Source organism: Pongo pygmaeus, chromosome 1 (assembly GCF_028885625.2).
Source record: "Pongo pygmaeus isolate AG05252 chromosome 1, NHGRI_mPonPyg2-v2.0_pri, whole genome shotgun sequence".
Classification (NCBI taxonomy): domain Eukaryota; kingdom Metazoa; phylum Chordata; class Mammalia; order Primates; family Hominidae; genus Pongo; species Pongo pygmaeus.
The window spans coordinates 13379028-13399863 of NC_072373.2; the positions used below are offsets into that span (position 1 = coordinate 13379028).

General features: G+C 39.5%; 1 protein-coding gene and 1 pseudogene across 1 annotated transcript in view; both read left to right on the forward strand.

Moving 5' to 3' along the window:
- The first annotated feature begins 1077 nt into the window (after positions 1-1077).
- LYST (lysosomal trafficking regulator) overlaps positions 1078-20836 on the forward strand; it is a 213551-nt gene continuing 193792 nt past the window's right edge. Inside the window, exon 1 of the mRNA XM_054448938.2 lies at positions 1078-1274. The gene's annotated coding sequence lies outside the window, so the exon portion shown is untranslated. The remainder of the gene's footprint in view (positions 1275-20836) is intronic.
- On the forward strand, positions 4675-4724 carry LOC129022930 (U5 spliceosomal RNA; annotated as a pseudogene).

Genomic DNA, 20836 nt, shown 5'->3' on the forward strand with positions numbered 1-20836 from the left:
ACTGCTAATGGTTAAACATCAGACGTCAGAGAAGACATATTTTAAAGTGGGGAATTTTCCCCAAGAGCACCCTCTAAACCACATCAGTGGGCAACTTAAGGCACTTTGCTTGTCATTGGGTCAGATGGGAGTTTGAGGAATTGGGAGTAACATTTGGTATATAGGCTTGGGACATAATATCCTGAATTATTTCTATTTCATAATTCCTGTGCAAAAAAAATATGGAAGTTGTTGATTCTACAGCAATTCCTGTCAATTTGTAGATTATCTGCTTATTAATAGTTTGTATTGTTTGGGAGAACTTGAAAACTACCGAACGATTACAGTTCAGGCTTTTTCCCAGTACCTCTGGCGTTGCTGTCCCAGTGGCTAGGAGGTGAGGAGGGTGGCCCTTGAAATGCCAAACTGCCTACCGCAGCAGTCTGCCAGCAGCGTGCTGGGCCCAGAGCCGGCCATGCAGCCAAAACATCCTGGATTTTACCTACAGCTCCCACCCTCTGGAGGGACTGGTCTATTAGGGCATATGACACTGACAGTGCGCACTGTATACAAACCGTGTTTGAACAGGAGTCGGTTGGAAAATACACCACCTCACTGAATTACTTCTGCAGTGGCTTTGCAAAGCTCTTTTTGTTTCTTGAAAGAAGCCGACGGTAACCATTACAATATGGCTTTTTCCAGGTCCCAGAGGAAGACTAGGGGTGCCTTGTGGGTAACCCTTTCTCCCTCTCCTGACTCCTTCCCGTTATTTCTTCTATCTTCATCCTCTAGACCTACACAATGGGACAGGTTGACAGTCTGTGTTGAATGGAAGAGGCGGACGATGCGCTTGTGTTTGGTGCTTCTCAAACGGTGCTCGCACTCCCCAGGGTCTGACCCAGCCCACTACGCAGAGCCCTGGGAGGAGATGCGGACCCAGGGTACGACCCCCCGACCGCTGAGAAACCCAGACCGGGCCGCGGCCGCAACCCCGCGGGTCGGCCCGCCCCACTGCCTTCCCTATTGGCTTGGCGGTTCCACGCGTCACCCCTGCGACGCCGGCGCTGCCCTCCCAGAGGAGGCGGGGCTTACACGCGCGAGGCGGAGCCAAGGGCGCACGCGCAGACGAGCGGGTCTTGGTCCGGACAAGGGGAGGGAGGGGGTGGTGTTCTCGGTTTCCTGGGTTACCTGGGCGGGCGGGGGTGGGGAGTGCGCGGCGGCGGCGGCAGCGGAGTCGGCTCGGGGTTCTCCGGGAGAAGGGGGAGTGCGCGGCGGCCGCAGCTGCCACAGACCAGGTAAAGGCGGCCGCAGGGCGCCGACGCTGCCGGCAGAAGGTTCCGGGTCCCGGCCCCTCTGCGTGGCCTGGAGGGGAGGCGGTTTGGGGCTGGTGGCAGTCAGTCTGGGTTGAGGGCTGGGGCCGCCGGGCTGAGGGCGCGAGGGCACTCGGCCTGACGCACCAGCTCGGGGCGTCCTCTCTGGCTTCTGGGCTCTGGGACTTCTCCTCGCGGCGCCGGGCCGCCTTTGACAGCCGCCGAGCCGCGGGCGGGAGCTCGGCTGGGCCCCTGTGGGCCATTGCAGCGGCCACTGGGCACTAACTTTATTTCGCAGCGCGCGGGGGGCGAGGTCGAGCAGGCTGACGGCGGTGTGTTGCTACCTTTATTTTATTTTTTGATCCTGTGCCGCTGCACTACTCAGCCCAGCTGGGCCCAAGCTGTCAGGTTGACGATGGGAGTTGACGGTTTCCGCGCCACCACCCAGCCGGTCACTCCCCGCGCTCTTGCCCTGCGGCGCTAGCCCACCTGTCACCTCCACCGTGCGCCTCGGTCCGCTCTTTCCTCCTGTCCGTGACACCCTTTGACTGGGCGAGAGCCTCTCTTTCCAGGGTATCCCCTGAGACATCTGCCGTCTGTCTCCGGCATCACTGGAGCCTGACTGAGATGCCCCTTCGCTTCTGATGGGTTAAATAAGCTGGGAAATTACCCAAGAAGACCCCGGTACCACAGTGTAAAGCCCAACGAAGGGGTTGCTTAATGGTCCAGGGGATACAGAGGCTTTAAGAAACGTTTCCTTAACGCTAATTCTTATCTGGTTAAACAAAACATAACAAAACATCCCCGATCAGCTCAGCAGACCATACACACCCAGCGACGGCACTTGATAGTTAATGGGGTTTGTTTTAAGCAGATAGAAAATTTTAAGGGAGTCGAATCTTGTGTTGAATGCGTTCGTGTTGAATTTGGGCCAGTGTTTCCTTGAAGATCAAATGCAGGTTGCATTTTCCTGTTGTTTGTTTAACAGATTGATAGGACAGAATGAATTAGACTTTTCTTCCTGATGCTTCTTTGCTCTTCTGCGCTATTACTTTAAAATTCCACGCCTAGATTCCCTATGCTAATAAAGATGTTGACTTTGAGCTTTCAATTTATAGATGTAGTTGATTAATATGGGGTATCTGTTTTAAAGAGCTTTGTTAAGTAGCCAACAACTCTTTTTCTGATAGCTCTTTGCTGTCATCCATATTGTTACTACAAAGGTTGGAGAATTTGGAGAAGAGAGGGCATAAGGAAGAATGAATTGCTGTAATTTAATTTACATGAAAATACTTCACAAACTATATCATTATATATATGTATTTAGTAAATATTTATTGAGCACCTACTGCGTGTCAGATACTTTTCTAAGAAAACATAAATATTTGCTCCTTCATGGAGCTTATATTCTAGTGGGGACCTCAGATAATAAACAAATAAAATATGTGCTGTGTCAGATAGTGTTAAGTACTACAGAGAAAAAGCAGGGAAGAGGGAGGGCAGGGAACCGGGAGAGAGGTTTGCAATTTTAACTAGAGGCAGCCAGGGAAAGCTTCCTAGAAAAGATATCGTTTGAGCCAAGACCAGAAGTAAGTGAGGGATAATCCATGCACCTCGCTGAGGGAAGGATGTGCTAGCAGAGAGGAAGGCAGAAGGGCTTGCAGAAGCCCTGTGTGCTGGGCATGTTTGAGGACAGCAGAGAGGCGGATTTGGCTGTGGTGGAGAAAGCAAAGAGGAGTAGAAGTAAAGTCAAAGAGGTTAGTGTGGTGGGAGATTAGACTGTATAAGGCCTCGTAGGCCCTTTTAAGGACTTGAGTTTCTACTCTCAGTAAAAAGGGGAGTCCACTCTTTAAGTAAAGAACCTTACCTTTTATTTTTAGTTTTGAGTCAGGATCTCACTTTGTCTCCCAGGCTGGAGTGCAGTGGCACGATCACAACCTACTGCAGCCTCGACTTCCCAGGCTCAGGTGATCCTCTCACCTCAGCCTCTGAAGTAACTGGGACTTCAGGCACACATCACCCACCATGCCAGGCTAATTTTTTGTAAAGATGGGGTTTCGCCATGTTGCCCAGGCTGGTCTCAAACTCCTGGGCTCAAGTGATCCATCCACCTTGGCGTGTCAGCATTCTGGGATTGTAGGCATGAGCCACTGCACTCAGCCCCAGGCTTGCCTTTTAAAAATGATCATTCTGGGCGCTGGATGGAGAATAGACTTTGTTGTAGGGGAAGGGTTGAGCAGGAGCAGAAGCTGGGATACCAGTCCGGAACTGTTGCCCTAATCCAGGCCAGAGATAATGTAGCTTGGACCAGAGTGGAATTGGTGGAGGTGGTGAGAGGTTATTGATTTCAGGATAAATTGAGGGTAGAGATGTAAAAGACACCAAAATTTAGTTCCAAACAAGTAGAAAGATGGGGTACTTGTGTACTGAGATTAGGTTTACGAGAGGAGTAGGTTTGGTGGGGAGAAGGGTGGAAGTTGGTTAGAAGACAATAAAATTAGACATCCACGTTTTTAAAGAAAAAAATTATTCAATGATACTTGTTTAAGAATGGTAAGTAAGACTTTATTGAGAACCATCTCAATAGATATAGAGACCTCTGCAGTGGGGCCCTGCGGTAGGGGAGGGAGACTGGGCTCCACTCCGAATACAGCATGGGAAAATGCGAATTTATAGCCAAGCAGCAGTGTGGAGATCGTGGATGGAAAATTGCTAAAAGGAAACATCAGGGTTAAGGGGGATTCTGGCTAAGCCGACCTAACGGGATTCTTGCTGAAGACAGGCCAGGGCAATCAGACATTACCTGGGGAATGGTGGAGGATGAGGAACCTGATCAGATATTTAGGATGATTAGATATCCAGGATGTTATGCTAAACAGACTTAGCAGGGTTCTTTGCTAATACTGGATTTTACAAGGAAGTGCACAGATGGGCCTCACAGAAAATTCAAAAGCCTAAGTAAGTTTGGCTAAGCAAAGAATTTTTGTCAAAGCTGAGATTATTAGTAGTAAACGCAAGTGACTTTGTTTTGAAGACACTTTTTACGTTACCTTGACTATACCAGGGGGTTAAAAATTTCACCCATAAACTGCCAACTTTGATTTCATGATTATTTTCTTCTTAGTTCTTTTGGACCAACCTAGTCATTCTTTTGCCAATTGTAGTTTTATTTTTGTTTGCTTGCACTCACATAATGTGTTTGTTAGCTTCAGTTGTAGAGAGAGCCATATAGTCCAGAATTTCAGAGTACCTTTTTGGTCTGTTGCTGTATTTAACTTGAACACCTTCATCTGATTAATCTTTTCCTGAATTATCTTGTTGCTGGCTTAAGTTCAAGATTTTTTTTTTTTTTTTTTTTTTTTAGACAGAGTCATTCTCTGGTTTCTCTTCGAATCGTATAAATCTTTCGCCTTTTACTAAAGATTTCCGTGGAGACAGTGTCTCGCTCTGTCACCCAGGCTGGAGTGTAGAGGCAGGATCTTGGTTCACTGCAACCTCCACCTCCCAGGTTCAGCCAATTATCCTGCCTCGGCCTCCAGGGTAGCTGGGACTACAGGTGTGTGCCACCACGCCTGGCTAATTTTCTGTGTTTTTAGTAGAGGTGCGGTTTCACTGTGTTAGCCTGGATGGGCTCAATCTCCTGACCTCGTGATCTGCCCTCCTTGGCCCCCACTGTGCCTGGATTACAGGCGTGAGCCACCGTGCCGGGCCAAGTTCAAGATTTTTTTTAAGCCCTAAAATGTTATCAAGTGTGGCTTTACTTGGCCATTTGCAAAATTACAAAGGAAATGACTCATTTTTAATGCTTTGTAATGTCAAAAGACAAAATTACAACAAATTTAGCTTAAAGATCTTACTTCACCTTTGCCATTGTAGAATCAGGCAACACTTCATTCTATAAAATAGAACAAGTGTTCTGATGAGCCGAGCAGAAGTGGTTGGTTTTATGGTAGTCTCACTTTATCTTGAAGGGATATGTGTGTGTGTGTGTGTGTGTGTGTGTGTGTGTGTATGTGTTTGTTTTGAGATGGAGTCTTGCTGTGTTGCCCAGGCCAGAATGCAGTGGGGTGATCTCAGCTCACTGCAAACTCCAGCTCCTAGGTTCAAGTGATTCTCCTGCCTCAGCCTCCCGAGTAGCTGGGACTACAGGTGCCTGCCACCATGCCCGGCTAATTTTTGTAATTTTAGTAGAGTTGGGGTTTTACCATGTTGCCCAGGCTGGTCTCGAACTCCTGACCTCAAGGGATCTGTCCATCTTCACCTCCCAAAGTGCTGGGATTACAGGCATGAGCCACTGCACCCGGCCTTGGGGAGATAAGTTCTAAGTTCCCCAGTGGAAGCCTGAATTGGTGGATAGTACTGAATCCTATGTACACTATAGAGCAGGATGAGATTTCATCATGCTACTCAGAACAGGGTGCAATTTGAAATTTTGAATTATTTCTGGGATTTTCCATTTAATATTTTCAGTCCACAGTTGACCTCAGATAACTGAAACCTTGGAAAATGAATCTGTGGATTAAGGGGTACTACCGTATAGACTGAAAAGGGGTGAGGAAAACAGAAACAGAAAGAAAAAGCAAATTGGTCATTTAAAGTTACTTTTCTTATTAGGGTTAAAGCAGATGGGACTCCCTTATGTCAGTCATATCATATCATATCATATCAACTGGCCTGTTTGGGATTTGACTACTAACTGTCTCTCCTGGTTGCTTGGAAGGTCAGATAAACAACTTAGTTTTGACTTGGTGAAGTGGAACTTCAGCATGAGTGACTCCATTTTGATTTGATCTGTTGTCCCTAGTGCAGGAGGAGCTCAGTCTAAACCAATGACCTCCTATAAATTTCATTTAACACTGGTAAGTTAGTAATATGCAGGAATTAGCTTAATTCTTTTGTTTCAGTAAAGATGGCTTGAAATAAATGGGCCATCACATGTTAAATGAAGATCTTTTAAATCAAATTATATAGTATTTGTAGCAATAGAATTTGCCATGTAAAACTCGGATAAAAAGTCTATCAGTCTCCGAAGCCAGGAGCCATGGCTTGTGCCTATAGTCCCAGTTACTTGGAAGACTGAGGTGGGAGGATCGCTTGAGCCTGGTTCGAGTCCAGTCTGGGCAACACAGCAACATGTCATCTCTAAACAGAACAAACAAAACATATATGTGTATATATCAGTCTTCTGGAATTTAAGGTCTACACTTTAAGAACCAGGAAATAAGCTAATTTTTTAAAATGGATTTTCAACCTAAATATATCTTTAAAATGTATAAAAATCTGTCAGATTAATAATTATAAACTGATCTTGGAGTCTTTGAGGACACTGTATTGTCTTTGATATTATTTTATTTTGCTGCTGTGTCTCACCAGTGTTTGGTTTTGTAACTCTTAATCCCCCAACTTTGTTTACAGTAATGAGAAAGGTCCAATACGTTTGGAAATGTTGAAGGCTTTCCAGGTCTAACTGCTGAAAAACAAAAATCTTACCTGATAACATGAAAGATTAATGCTTAAAATTGATCATCTTAATCAAGAAAGGAATCAAATAATTTTCAAAAGGCTAGTCATTGTTCCATTGAAATATGAAATTAAAACATAAAATGGATGAGGACATAAGAGAGCTTTTCACTATTTTAACTGAATGGAAGAAATAAATGAACAACAGGGTAGAGTACTACACATATTAGAAATGTTTATAAAACTACTGCCACTCATCTTTAAAAAGCAATGTTTATATAACAGATTACTACTTAGCAATAACAAGGAATGAACTTTAGATCACACAACATGGATAAATCTCAAAATAATTACACAGCCCGAAAAAAAGCCAGAACAAAAAGAAAAAAACAGTACATACTGCATTGTTCCATTTATAAAATTCTAGAAAATGCCTATTAATCTATAATGGAAGAAAGCAGATCAGTGCTGGCCTGGAGATAAGTTACAGAGGGAAGGGGCAGGAAAGAGGGAGAACAGCAGCGTACTAGGAAACTTCAGGGGGTACTAGATATGTTTACTATCTTGATTTGATGATGGTTTCATGGGTGTACACATATGTTGAAACGTATCAAATTATGCACTTTAAACATGTGGTTTGTTACATGTGAGTTATACCTGTAAAGTTGTGTTTAAAAGTGGCTTGACCATGAAAAGACATGGAGAAATCTTCAGTGCATATCAGTAAGTGAAAAAAGGCAACCTGAAAAGTCTTCATACTTTATGATTACAAGTGTATGGCATTCTGGGAAAGGCAAAACTATGGAGATGGTAAAAAGATTAGTGGTGAAGAGAAGGAGGGATGAATACGCAGAGCACAGAAGATTTTTAGGGCAGTGAAACTATTCTGTAGATACTACAGTGGTGGCTACAAGTTATTATACATTTGTCGAAACCCATAGAATATACAACATCAAGAGTGAATCCTAATGTAAACTGTGGACTTTGGGTGATAATGACCTGTCAGTGTAGGTTCATTGATTATAACAAATGTACCAGTTTAGGGGGGCTGTCCATAGTTGGGGAGGCTGTACATGTGTGAGAGAGCAGGGTATACATGGAAACTCTGTAATTCCCTCTCTGTTTTGCTGTGAACCTAAAACTCTTCTAAAAAATAAAGTCATTTTTTAAAAAAGAGGATAGAAGGTTTTTGCCAGAAACCTGAAGAATTGCATATTTTACATTTAAAAATGGAGAGAGAGGAAGGTAAAGTCCAGAAACTGTATATTGAAAATCTTGACACTGATTGATTCCTAGAAAAACTGTAGACCAGCTTGCCAAGTGCTTAGTGATTTGTAATTAGAAAAGAAAGCACTGATTACTAAGACCCAGAATTTGTTTAAGAACAAGTCATATTAAGCTAACTTCATGCTTACTTTGCCAAAGATGTAATAGTATTTGTATGATAATCTTTGTATAGTACTTTATAACTTACAGAGTACATTCCCATTTATTATTTTATTTAACCCTCACAACATCCCTTTCTATTAGTGTAAGATGAGAAAGACCTCAACAGTAATAATCCCAGGAAGGCACCAAGGGGACAGATGTGAGAGATTTTAGAAAGGCCTCGTGTAGTTATGGGTAAAGGAGAGGGAGGAATCAAAGCAGGCTTTAAAGATTCTAGATTGTCTGAGGGTGAATGGTGATGCAGATAATTACTCGTAATTTAAAAAATACGGGTGGAGGAGTGGATTTGGAGATGTGAAATCCATCAGTTTTCTTCAGTTTGGTGGAATTAGCTGTTTTATTTCCTTTGTTGAAACTGAGTCAGATATAAATACATTTTTTTTTTTTTTAAAAAAAGGCCTGGTGCTCAGGAGAGAAGCCTAAACCCAATAAAACAATTTTCATTTATTCAGTAAATATATTCTTTCAAATACTTTTGGTAATGAAGGGAGGTTAGTGGGTAGAAGCTTGAGGAAGTAGATGTGATCATTGGGAAGGTTTGTTTGTTTTAAGGATGGAGAAGCCAAGGACACTTCAGTGGGTTGAGGGAAAGGGACCATTGAAGAGGAAGAAAATTGAGGTCACAAGAGATAGAAGATAATTGATCAAATGTAATGGGAGGAAATGGAAGAGTCAGGTCCAGGAGGACAAATGAAAGAGTTACCCTGAAGAAGAGGAATGATGTATCTTCCTGTTTAAAAATGAAAAGGAAATGGGGTAGATATAAGTTAGTATCCAGGATGGCATCTCTTTTTCTCTGTGAAGCAAGATTATCTGCTGAGATTGAGAAGGAAGAACATGGGTTGGAGTATGCTTGAGGGGAAAAGAAAAGTTACTATTGAGATTGGAAAAGGGACTTAACTAGGGGCATGTGACCTCTTTGCTGAATCATGATGAATACCCTTCCAGGCTTGAAATCACAAATGTACAGAGGCCAACAGGATGGTTAAGCAGTGTTCTCCAGCAGCCTGCCTGCCCCCACTCCCCTTCCCTGCCCCACATAACAATGCAGAAAACAAATAGACTGAACCTGGACCACTCCCCTTCCCCACACCCATAACAATGCAGAAAACAAGTAGACCGAACCTGGATTGAGATTGGAAGGGAAGGTGTGATGGAAAACTTGAGTAGGGGGTAGTGGGAAGTCAAGGAATAGGGAGTGGTAATGAGGCTGCTAATTGAAGGGTTGAGCCATAGGAATCCTGCTTATTAAGGAACAAAGCCAAGCCAAGACAAGGCTGGTAAATGTGGATAATGAAGAAGATGAAGAATCTAAATGAGTTGGGGATTAATGGAAATAAAAGAGTACTAGAGATGGAAAAATTGGCACATATGTTGTGAGAATTCTCAATTTAAGATTCTGGAGTTAGCAGTTTCAGGTGATGATAAGGGCCAAAGAATTACCAATGATGGGTGGATAGCCAAGATTAATAGTGCTAATTATAACAATATTAATATTAATAAAAACTACTATTCATTGAACACTGTGTAGTAGTCACTATAGTAAATATTTTCCATAGGTTATCATGCTTATGTTTCACATATTAGTATCAACGTTTTACAGATGAGGAGACTGGAGCTCAGTGAGATTAAGTAACTTTTCCTAAGACTCACAGCTACGAAGTACCTGGGTCTTTCTGAGTCCTTCTAGCTTTGAAGCACTTATGCCTGACTACTAAACCATGCTAGCCTTCTGCAAAGTAGGGGTCATTGAAGAAGAAGAAGGCAAAGAGCTTTAAGTCTTGTGTGTTGGGATTAATTGTTCTTATGGATAATGAAGTCCCCAGAATATATAGCTTCTGTGTGGAAAGGAAGATAGTTATATGACAAAATTCTCAGTAAATGGAGATGGCTGACTCAAAAGTCAGTAGGTGACAACTATAAATATAGCTATAATGTAATCTTAAAAGTGGATAAAATCGAATAGCAATGACTCACAAGTCATCTTGGGAAACTAGGAGAATACTGACTTGTCTTCCTGGCCCACAGTGTGAGGCATATGAAAATATTAACCATTCATTTCTTAACCCTCTCTTCTCTCTTGGCTTGTGAAATTATATATATATATGTGTGTGTGTGTGTGTGTGTATTTACATATGTTTATGTGTGTATATATACATGTTTGTGTGTGTGTGTGTATATATACACCTGTGTGCACACGCAAGCACACACACACAGACACACACCCCTCTTTTTTGGTTTTCCTCCTACCCCTCTTAACCACTCCTTCTCAGTCTTCTTGGCTGGATTCTTCTTTGCCAGCTCCTTCATGTTGGTGAGCCTCTGGATTCTCTCCTCCTCCTGACTTCTCTTTCTTTGTGCTTTCCTTTGATGATCTCATCTATTTCTAAGCTTTCGTATACCACCTGTATGTTAATGACTTCTGAATGTTCATCTAGAGATGAATCTAGAACTTTCTTCAAATCCCAAGATCCTTATATAGGAAGATGTACCCAGAAGAAATAGCCCATGATATTTCAGGGCAATATTATGTGACTAGAGAAAATCATCTTAGGCTAGTAATCTCCATTCATGCCCATCTAGTTGAGGGCTCAATTCACTTATTCTCAACATCCACAACCATTTCTAAGGTGATAGCTTCTCTGGTTACTTATCACTGGTATGACCAAACATCTTGATTTACCTAAGATGGCTCTGGTTTATGCCTGTTGTTCAAGACCAACCTGGCCAACATGGTGAAACCCCATCTCTACTAAAAATACAAAAAATTAGCTAGGTGTGGTGACGCACACCTGTAATCCCAGCTACTGAGGAGGCTGAGGCACGAGAATCGCTTGAACTTAGGAGGTGGAGGCTGCAGTGAGCTGAGATCGCACCACTGCATTCCAGCCTGGGTGACAAGAGTGAGATTCCATCTCGGAAAAAAAATCAGTGTATCCTGTGTAACTTGTAAGAGCTGCTTATATCCATCAGCTCACTCTTATCCTACTTTTCGTATTTAAGTGTCTAGACTTCATTGTACCTTTACTGCATTATGACTTAGAGTTTGTTCAAGATTAAAATCTTTTGCCATTTCCTGAATTTCTGCTTAATGATGCTTCCAAAGACAGTAATACTGGTAATTATTCTTGAAATATTTCTCTATTAGCCTTATTTAAACATTTTAGAGAATGTTTCTAAAGTCATTTGCTCCACATTACTGAAATATATTTGTTTTCTCTTCACCTTATTTTTTAAAAAACAGAACTCAGTTTTGATAAAACCTGATTATGCACAGTTTAAGGAAACATTCAAGATGTATAATTTTAATCTTAAATTAGTCTTGATACTTACTACATTTTCTGAATGTTGTACTCTTATAAAAGTTCACAACCCAAAGAGGCATTTAGAGATCATCTAGTTTTTGTTTTTTAAATATCTGTAAGAATAATGGGCATCAGAAAGGTTAAGCACCTTGCCTGAGATCCTAAAGAGAACAAGGCAAAACAAACCGAGAATCTCTTGACTTTTAGTCTACTATTCTTTCTGTTATACTATCAAACTTTTGAAAATTTTAATGTATTTTAAGAAAGTGATCTCATAACCAAAAGATGCCTGTGCATCATAGAAACCCATAGTGTTTGGTTTTCAATATGTAATTTGCTTATTTTAACCCTTTAACCCTTTTTCTTTATACAAGTCTACATTTAGACCACAGTGATAGAAACTACCCAGTATGATAGAAACTACCCAGTGTGGTAGGGAAAAAAATTATGTGGGCGGAATTTGAAATGCCTTTGCTCAGAAAATATTTATGTATATTCCTTTCTTATTTCTGTTCTGTGCCCTGCTCCCCTAACTGTACATCTCCACACATGTTTATAGAACAATAGATTCAGCCACCAGATCTCAGTTTGAACTCGTGGTTATCTTTCTTGGTGTGAAATGTTTTATAACAGTAAACACATTTTTCTGTAATTGACTGCCTCAATTATTATTTTTTCTTTCTTTTGAAGGGAAGCTAATTTTTTGTGTCTTAAGAATTATGAAATAAGAGGAAACGTGCTATCTATACATGCAAGGTATATTTAAAGCTTATAAATATCTGTGTTCAGTATGTCTAAAACTTATTTTGCAGAATTTTCTAAAACTTATTTTGCAGAATCTTTAACCTTACGCAAAATATATATGAAAAAAGTTTATTATTATAGTACAGCTACATAAATTATTTTTATTATTTTCATTTCACATTTAGGATAAGGCTCCAAGCTGTTTTTAGCATTCCTCAGGAGGTATGGAAAACTATCATGCTTATAATTGATTTTCAAGAACTTTTAAACTGTATGCTTTGAATTATCTTAAACATAGTATGAATAAGCATACAAAATTTTATTGCTGAAGGTTTTTGGTTTTAATATGAAAAATGTTTGGTAAGATTTTTAAGGTGTTTCGGTAGTGGCTTAAATGCTTATTGTGGAATAGAGAATGGCTTTTGTAAATGTGTCTATTTCTCAGAGCCTTACCTGGGGGAACATTTCCTGAAGGTATTCGAATATTAAAATGTTTTCTATCAAAGTTAGTATTAAATGAACTGGTGTTTATTTATTGAACTCTTATATCTGTGGTATTGTGTTAGATGCTCATATTTTTCTGATCAAATAAGATCTGGTTTCCTTTCTTAAGAAAAGTATAATCTAGTTTTAAAAGAAACAATATAGTACAGTGTGATGAGTGATAAGATAGAGGCATGTGGAAAAGTAATTAATTGGGAATTAATGGGAATTTCCATAGCAACATGATAAAAAATTAGTTGAGAAAGTGTGTACCCTTTGAAGGAATTACAGGTGGTACAATGTGTTATGTGTTGGGAGTTTGGAAAAGCTAAATTGTAGCAGATATTGCATACTTTGATAATAAGCAGTTGGGATCCTCTTCCCTATGAATTGGAGGGATGTTTGTCATTCCAAGGGATATGAGTAACATTTTTAGTGGTTGTATATTTAGATTAGACAAAAAATAGACCAGACAGTGTGATCAAGTAGGAGGTTGTTAGTATTGCAAGTAAGAGGGGAGTTGAAGGTCTAAGGATGGATGCTTAGGTGTAAGATTAGAAGGGAAGGACCAGATTCAAGGTGATGATGATAATATCTAATAATTATTGATTTTCCTGCAGTCTGCCAGGCACTGTGCTATGCATTTTACATGAGTTATCTCGTTTAATGTTGATATTCACAACAACTGCAGGTACTCTTATGAACTCAGTTTTATAGATGAGAAACTGAGGCTTAGAAAGAGGAAGTCGAGCACCCACGGTCATAGAGCAGCAGATGCAGAGAGGGAGAATTGACTAGGCGCTAGATGAAGTGCTATTCTGGTTTCTCACCTCAGTAATGGGTAGGGGCCATTAACTGAAAGAGGAATGAAGAAGGAAGAGCTGGCTTATTGGAGAGAGAAGTCAATGTTTGCTTTGGAGAATAGAAATTTGTGTATAGAGTACAAAGGGATTGCATGAGTCTGAATCCTGGCCCTGACACTTAGTAACTCCGTGACTGAGCAATGACCTAACCTTACTGTGCTTCAGTTTCCAATATGTGTCAACTAGGGATAATAATGTTACTTAGGAGATTGTTAGCAGGATTAAACTAACTACTCTACTTACCTAGAGTGCTTACAGTAGTGCCTGATGTGTAGTAATTAATCACTGTAGGTGTTAGCTAGATTATCATCATCATCATCATGCTATAAAAATCCAAAGGTCTGTTTTGAGGAGGGATGTAGTAGTCAGTGTAAAACATCTAGCACATTCCTTCTAACAGGGATAGAAAGCCGGGGAGATGATTTACCTGGATGAACCTTCATAGTTCCTTTAAATGCCATCTCTCTCTCTATAACTACAATATCTCAGAATTTCTACCCTTTTACGGTGCTCAGGGCCAAACACAGGTTCTTCCTGACATACCTGGTTGCCGAATTTGTTTGTTTTTAGGAAAAATGAACTACCTGTTGAAAGGCTTAAGTTTGGTGCGTTTTAGTGTGACTTCCTCTGAATTTCTATTAAAATTTTGCCTGGCTGCCCTGTGCCTGAGTTTCCTTTATTTCCTGGCCAGCTTTGTCCTGCAAGGAGCCAGAATAACCTCTCCTCGCTAGGTCAACGCCCCAGGTTTCAAGGCAGCCAGAATGGCATGTTAACCAAGATTTCATGGGCTTGGGGAGAGGGGTAGGGAAATAGACAATGTTGTTTAATGACACCCTGAAATGCAAAAAAAAAAATATGTACACTTTTCTGGGCCATTGCTGTCTTAGATTTCCATTCTTCCCCCAGAACTACTGCTTTACTGCTGTTATACATGTTTTTTTTTTAGTTTTCTTTACACAATTCTACATAAATTGGAAATATTTCATTAAACGCATTTTTCTACTTTAACTTAGCCTAAATGCATAATATAGAATAAATATAGGAACGGCACAACCATTTATTTCCATATTCACTAGTTAAGGCTTATTATATTCCCACATTTTAAATATAGAACATCTAGTTCAGAGCCAATTCTTAACCCTCTGATGCTGAAATTTCTGATGCTCTTTAGAGCTGAAGGTGTTACTTCTTGTTAAAATGTACATACTTCTTTTCAAGAGGAGCAACATTTTTTTTCCAAGTCATTTACTTTTTGGTATAAGTGTGCAATGTAGAAACATGGAAAAAGATAACAAAGCTGTAAAACATCTTGAGAAGTTTGTGGGGGGCGAGAAGTTTGTGGTGCTTGGAGGCGTGCTTGGGAGTTGGCACTAAGTACAGCTGTAATTAGTCAGTTTTCTGTCCTGTCCACACAGAAAACTGTCTAATTACAGTTGTAAGTTGTGCCAGACCTAATCGCTAAAATGCTCTGAAAGGTAGAATTCTGAAAGATATAGTTTGGTTGTGAGTAGTCTGTCAAAAATAGTATGCAATATTAGGAAAAACATTGGACAGGACTCTGCAGACCTAGCTGTTAAGTCCTCTGACTTTTGGGAAATCTCTTAACCGCTGTCTGCCTTAGTTTATCTGTAAAATTTTGAGGGAGGTGATATGGTCATTAACCCAGAGATTGTTTAACTCTCTGAAAGTTGATTGTAGAATAGATTCTCATTTTAAAATAATTTATTAAATGCGAACTCTGGCAGTTTTCCTTTATTGTCAGTCAACTTGTCACTTACCTCAGTATTAGTTGAAAAAATTTGTTTTGAGTATGGCAGTTACATCTTACATATGACTGTGTTCCAGAGGCTCATTTCTAAGATGGTTGTTTAGAATGTTTAGAATGCATAAGATTTGCCCTTACAGACAAAATAAACTACAGTATACTTGAGTGTTGCGTTGTGAGACTTCCCCAGGATAAAGGTCTGGCAAAGTACTGAGATTACCTCAACACGTGTAACTGGCTTACTGTTTGCCTTACATGCTGCTATCCTACTTTTGGAGCCCTTTCCCCAGATTGTTGGAGCTACCACAAATGGCTTGAAGGTGCAGGAATCTCTTCTCCCTCCCTGACAGGCAGGGGGCTGGGGGAGAATGGGGCAAAATATATTGCTAGCAATTCAAGTTGGAACTCTGAATTCATTTTCCCATTGAGGCATGCATGAGTTGTTACTAAGATTCTGTAGGGTCTGTAGTTAAAAGCCTTAACAGCATTTCCTTCCTGAAGGTGTCCCAATGTTAGTATCTGCGGAACTGGAGACCACAATCTTTACTTCCTAAGAATACATGACATCTTAACTTCTAGTCAGATGCTCTTTAATGCGCTATTCAGAGAAGCAAGTTCAGTATTTGTCAAGAAGGGCCTGGGCTCTAAACAACTGCTATCATTTCTTTTAAAGTTAATAGATTCAATGAAAGTTGAACATACCACCAAGTATGGTGAGTAGTCAATAAATATGGGATCATGATTTGTCTTATGGAAGATTTCAGTTTGTGATACCATTTATATTATTGTTAAAGTGGTTTTCATGAATTTTCTTATTCAGTTATTTAATTTAGAACTTTAAGTGTCATATCTTTCCCTGATCTGTATTTTAAATTCCAAGAGGAATTTGATCCCACAAAGCCCATTAAATATGTATCATTCTATGCCTTTGCATCCTCATAGCTTAGCTCCCACATATCAGTGAGAACATATGATGTTTTGTTTTCCATTCCAAAGTTACTTCACTTAGAATAATAGTCTCCAGTCTCATCCAGGTCACTGCAGATGCTGTTAATTCATTCCTTTTTATGGCTGCATTGTATTCCATCATATATATATATATATATAAAATATATATAAAATATATATATATAAAATATATATATATAAAATATATATACACACACACACACATATACATACATACTTACATACCACAGTTTGTTTATCCACTTGTTGATTGATGGGCATTTGGGTTGGTTCCACATTTTTGCAATTGTGAATTTTGCTGCTATAAACATGTGTGTAAGTATCTTTTTCGAATAATGACTTCTTTTTCTCTGAGTAGATACCCAGTAGTGGGATTGCTGGATCCAATGTTAGTTCTACTACTTTTAGTTATTTAAGGAATCTCCACATTGTTTTCCATAGAGACCGTACTAGTTTACATTCCCACCAGCAGTGCAGAAGTGTTCCCTGTTCACCACATCCATACCAACATCTACTGTTTTTTGATTTTTTGATTATGGCCATTCTTGCAGGAGTGAGATGGTATCACATTGTGGTTTTGATTTGCATTTCCCTGATCATTAGTGATGTTGAGCATTTTTTCATGTGTTTGTTGGCCATTTATATATCTTTTGAGAACTGTCTATTCATGTCCTTAGCCCACTTTTTGATGGGATTGTTTTTTTCCTACTGATTTGTTTGAGTTTGTTGTAGATTCTGGATATTAGTCCTTTGTCAGATGTATAGATTGTGAAGATTTTCTCCCAATTCTGTGGGTTGTTTGTTTACTCTGCTGACTGTTCCTTTTGCCATGCAAAAGCTCTTTAGTTTAATTAGGTCCCAGCTGTTTATCTTTGTTGTTATTGCATTTACTTTTGGGTTCTCGGTCATGAAATCCTTGCCTAAGCCAATGTATAGAAAGGTTTTTCCAATGCTGTCTTCTAGAATTTTTATAGTTTCAGGTCTTAAGTTTAAGTCCTTAGTACATGGGTAGTTGATTTTTGTATAAGGTGAGAGATGAGGATCCAGTTTCATTCTCCTACATGCGGCTAGCCGATTATTCCAGCGTGATTTGTTGAAAAGAATGTCTTTTCCCCACTCTATGTTTTTGTTTGCTTTGTCAAAGATCAGTTGGCTGTAGGTATTTGGGTTTGTTTCTGGGTTCTCTATTCTGTTCCATTGGTCTATGTGCCTATTTTTATACCAGTACCACACTATTTTGGTGACTATGGCCTTATAGTATAGTTTGAAATCAGGTAATGTGATGCCTCCAGATTTGTTCTTTTCACTTAGTCTTGCTTTGGCTATGCAGGCTCTTTTTTGGTTCCATATGAATTTTAGATTTTTTTTTTCTAATTCTGTGAAGAATGATAGTGGTATTTTGATGGGAATTGCATTGAATTTGTAGATTGCTTTTGGCAGTATAGTCATTTTCACAATATTGATTCCACCCATCCATGAGCATGGGATGTGTTTCCATTTGTTTGTGTCATCTGTGATTTCTTGGAGCAGTGTTTTGTAGTTTTCCTTGTAGAGGTCTTTCAATTCCTTTGTTAGGTGTATTCCTAAGTTTTTTTTTTTTTTTTTTTTTTTGGAGCTATTGTAAAAGGGGTTGAGTTCTTTTATTTGATTCTCCACTTGGTCACTGTTGGTGTATAGAAGAGCTACCGATTCATGTACATTAATCTTGTATCCAGAAACTTTGTTGAATTCTTTTATCTGTTCCGTGAGCTTTCTAGAGGAGTCCTTAGGGTTTTCAAGGTAAACAATCATATCGTCAGCAAACAGTGAAAGTTTGACTTCCTCTTTACTGATTTTGATTCTCTTTATTTCTTTCTCTTGTCCGATTGCTCTGGCTAGGACTTCCAGTACTATGTTAAAGAGGAACAGTGGAAAGTGGGCTTCTTTGTCTTGTTTTATTCTCAGAGGGAATGCTTTCAACTTTTCCCCATTTAGTATTATGTTGGCTGTGGGTTTATCATAGAGGGCTTTTATTACATTAAGGTATGACCCTTGTATGCCGATTTTGCTGAGAATTTTAATCATAAAGGATGCTGGATTTTGTTGAATGCTTTTTCTGCATCTATTGAGATGATCATGTGATTTTTGTTTTTAATCCTGTTTATGTGGTGTATCACATTTATTGACTTATGTATGTTAAACCATCCCTGCATCCCTGGTATGAAACCCACTTGATCATGGTGGATTATCTTTTTGATATGTTCTTGGATTCGGTTAGCTAGTATTTTGTTAAGGATTTTAGCATCTGTGTTCATCAAGGATATCGGTCTGTAGTTTTCTTTTTTGGTTATGTCCTTTCCTGGTTTTGATATTAGGGTGATGCTGGCTTCACATAATGAATTAGGGAGGGTTCTCTCTTTTTCTTGTGGAATAGTGTCAAAAGGATTGGTACCAATTCTTTAAATTGGTAGAATTCTGCCATGAATCTGTCTGGTCCTGGACTTTTTTTTTAGTGGTAATTATTAAATTACCATTTCAATCTCACTGGGTCTGTTTAGGGTATCTAATTCTTCCTGATTTAAGCTAGGAGGATTGTATTTTTCCAGGAATGTATCCATCTCTTCTAGACTTTCTAGTTTATGTCTGTAAATGTATTCATAGTAGCCTTGAATGATCTTTTGTATTTCAGTGGTGTCAGTTGTAGTATCTCCCATTTGATTTCTTAATGAGGTTATTTGGATTTTCTCTCTTCTTTTCTTGGTTAATCTTGCTAATGGTATATCAATTTTATTTATCTTTTCAAAGAACCAGCTTTTTGTTTCATTTATCTTTTGTATTTTGTTTGTTTCAATTTCATTGAGTTCTGCTCTGATCTTGGTTATTTCCTTTCTTCTGCTGGGTTTGGGTTTGCTTTGTTCTAGTTTCTCTAGTTCCTTGAGGTGTGACCTTAGATTGTGCTCTTTCAGACTTTTAGATGTAGGCATTTAGGACTGTGAACTTTCCTCTTAGCACCACCTTTGCTCTATCACAGAGGTTTTGATAGGTTGTGTCATTATTGTAATTCAGTTCGGAGAATTTTTAAATTTCTATCTTGATTTCGTTTTTGACCCAATGCTCATTCAGCAGCAGGTTATTTAATTTCCATGTATTTGCATGGTTTTGAAGCTTCCTTTTGGAGTTCATTTCCAGTTTTATGCCACTGTGGTCTGAGAGAGTGCTTGATATAATTTCAGTTTTCTTAAATTTGTTGAGACTCGTTTTGTTGCCTGTCATATGATCTATCTTGGAGAAAGTTCCATGTGCTGTTGAATAGAATGTATATTCTGCAGTTGTTGGATGAAATGTCTGTATATATCTGTCAAGTCCATTTGTTCCAAGGTGTAGTTTAAATTCATTGTTTCTTCGTTGACCTTCTGTGTTGATGACCTGTCTGGTCATTGGAGTATTGAAGTCCCCCACTATTATTGTGTTGCTATCTCATTTCTTAGGTCTATTAGTAATTGTTTTATAAATTTGGGAGCTCCAGTGTTAGGTGCATATATGTTTAGGATTGTGATATCTTCCTGTTGGACAAGGCTTTTTACCATTATATAATGTCCCTCTTTGTCTCTTTTAACTGCTGTTGCTTTAAAGTTTGTTTTGTCTGATATAAGAATACCCTGCTGGCTTTTGGTGTCCATTTGCATGAAATGCCTTTTCCCGCCCCTTTGCTGTATGTGAGTGCTTATGTGTTAGGTGAGTATCCTGAAGGCAATAGATAGTTGGTTGGTGAATTCTTATCCATTCTGTGGTTCTGTATCTTTTAAGTGGAGCATTTAGGCCATTTACATTCAATGTTAGCATTGAAATGTGCAGTATGGTTGCACTCATCATGCTCCTTGTTGCCTGTGTACTTTTGTTGTTGTTGTTGTTTTGTTTTTGCTTTTTAACTTGCATTTTTGTTTTATAGGCCCTGTGTCATTTATGCTTTAAAGAGGTTCTGTTTTGATGTGTTTCCAGGATTTGTTTCAAGACTTGGAGCTCCTTTTAGCAGTTCTTCTAGTGGTGGCTTGGTGATGGCGAATTCTCTCAGCATTTGTTTGTCTGAAAAAGACTGTGTCTTTCCTTCATATGTGATGCTTAATTTTGCTGAATACAAAATTCTTGGCTGATAATTGTTTTGTTTGAGGAGTCTGAAGATAGGGCCCCAATCCCTTCTAGTTTATAGGGTTTCTGCTGAGAAATCTGCTGTTAATCTGGTAGGTTTTCTTTTATAGGCTACCTGGTACTTCTGTTTCACAGCTCTTAAAATTCTTTCCTTCATCTTAACTTTGGATAACCTGATGACAATGTGCCTATGTGAAGATCTTTTTGCAATGAATTTCCCAGGTGATCTTTATGCTTCTGTATTTGGATGTCTACATCTCTAGCAAGGCCAGGGAAGTTTTCCTCAATTATTCCCCCAGATATGTTTTCCAAGATTTTAGAATTCTCTTCTTCCTCAGAACACTGATTATTCTTAGGTGTGGTCATTTACCATAATCCCAGACT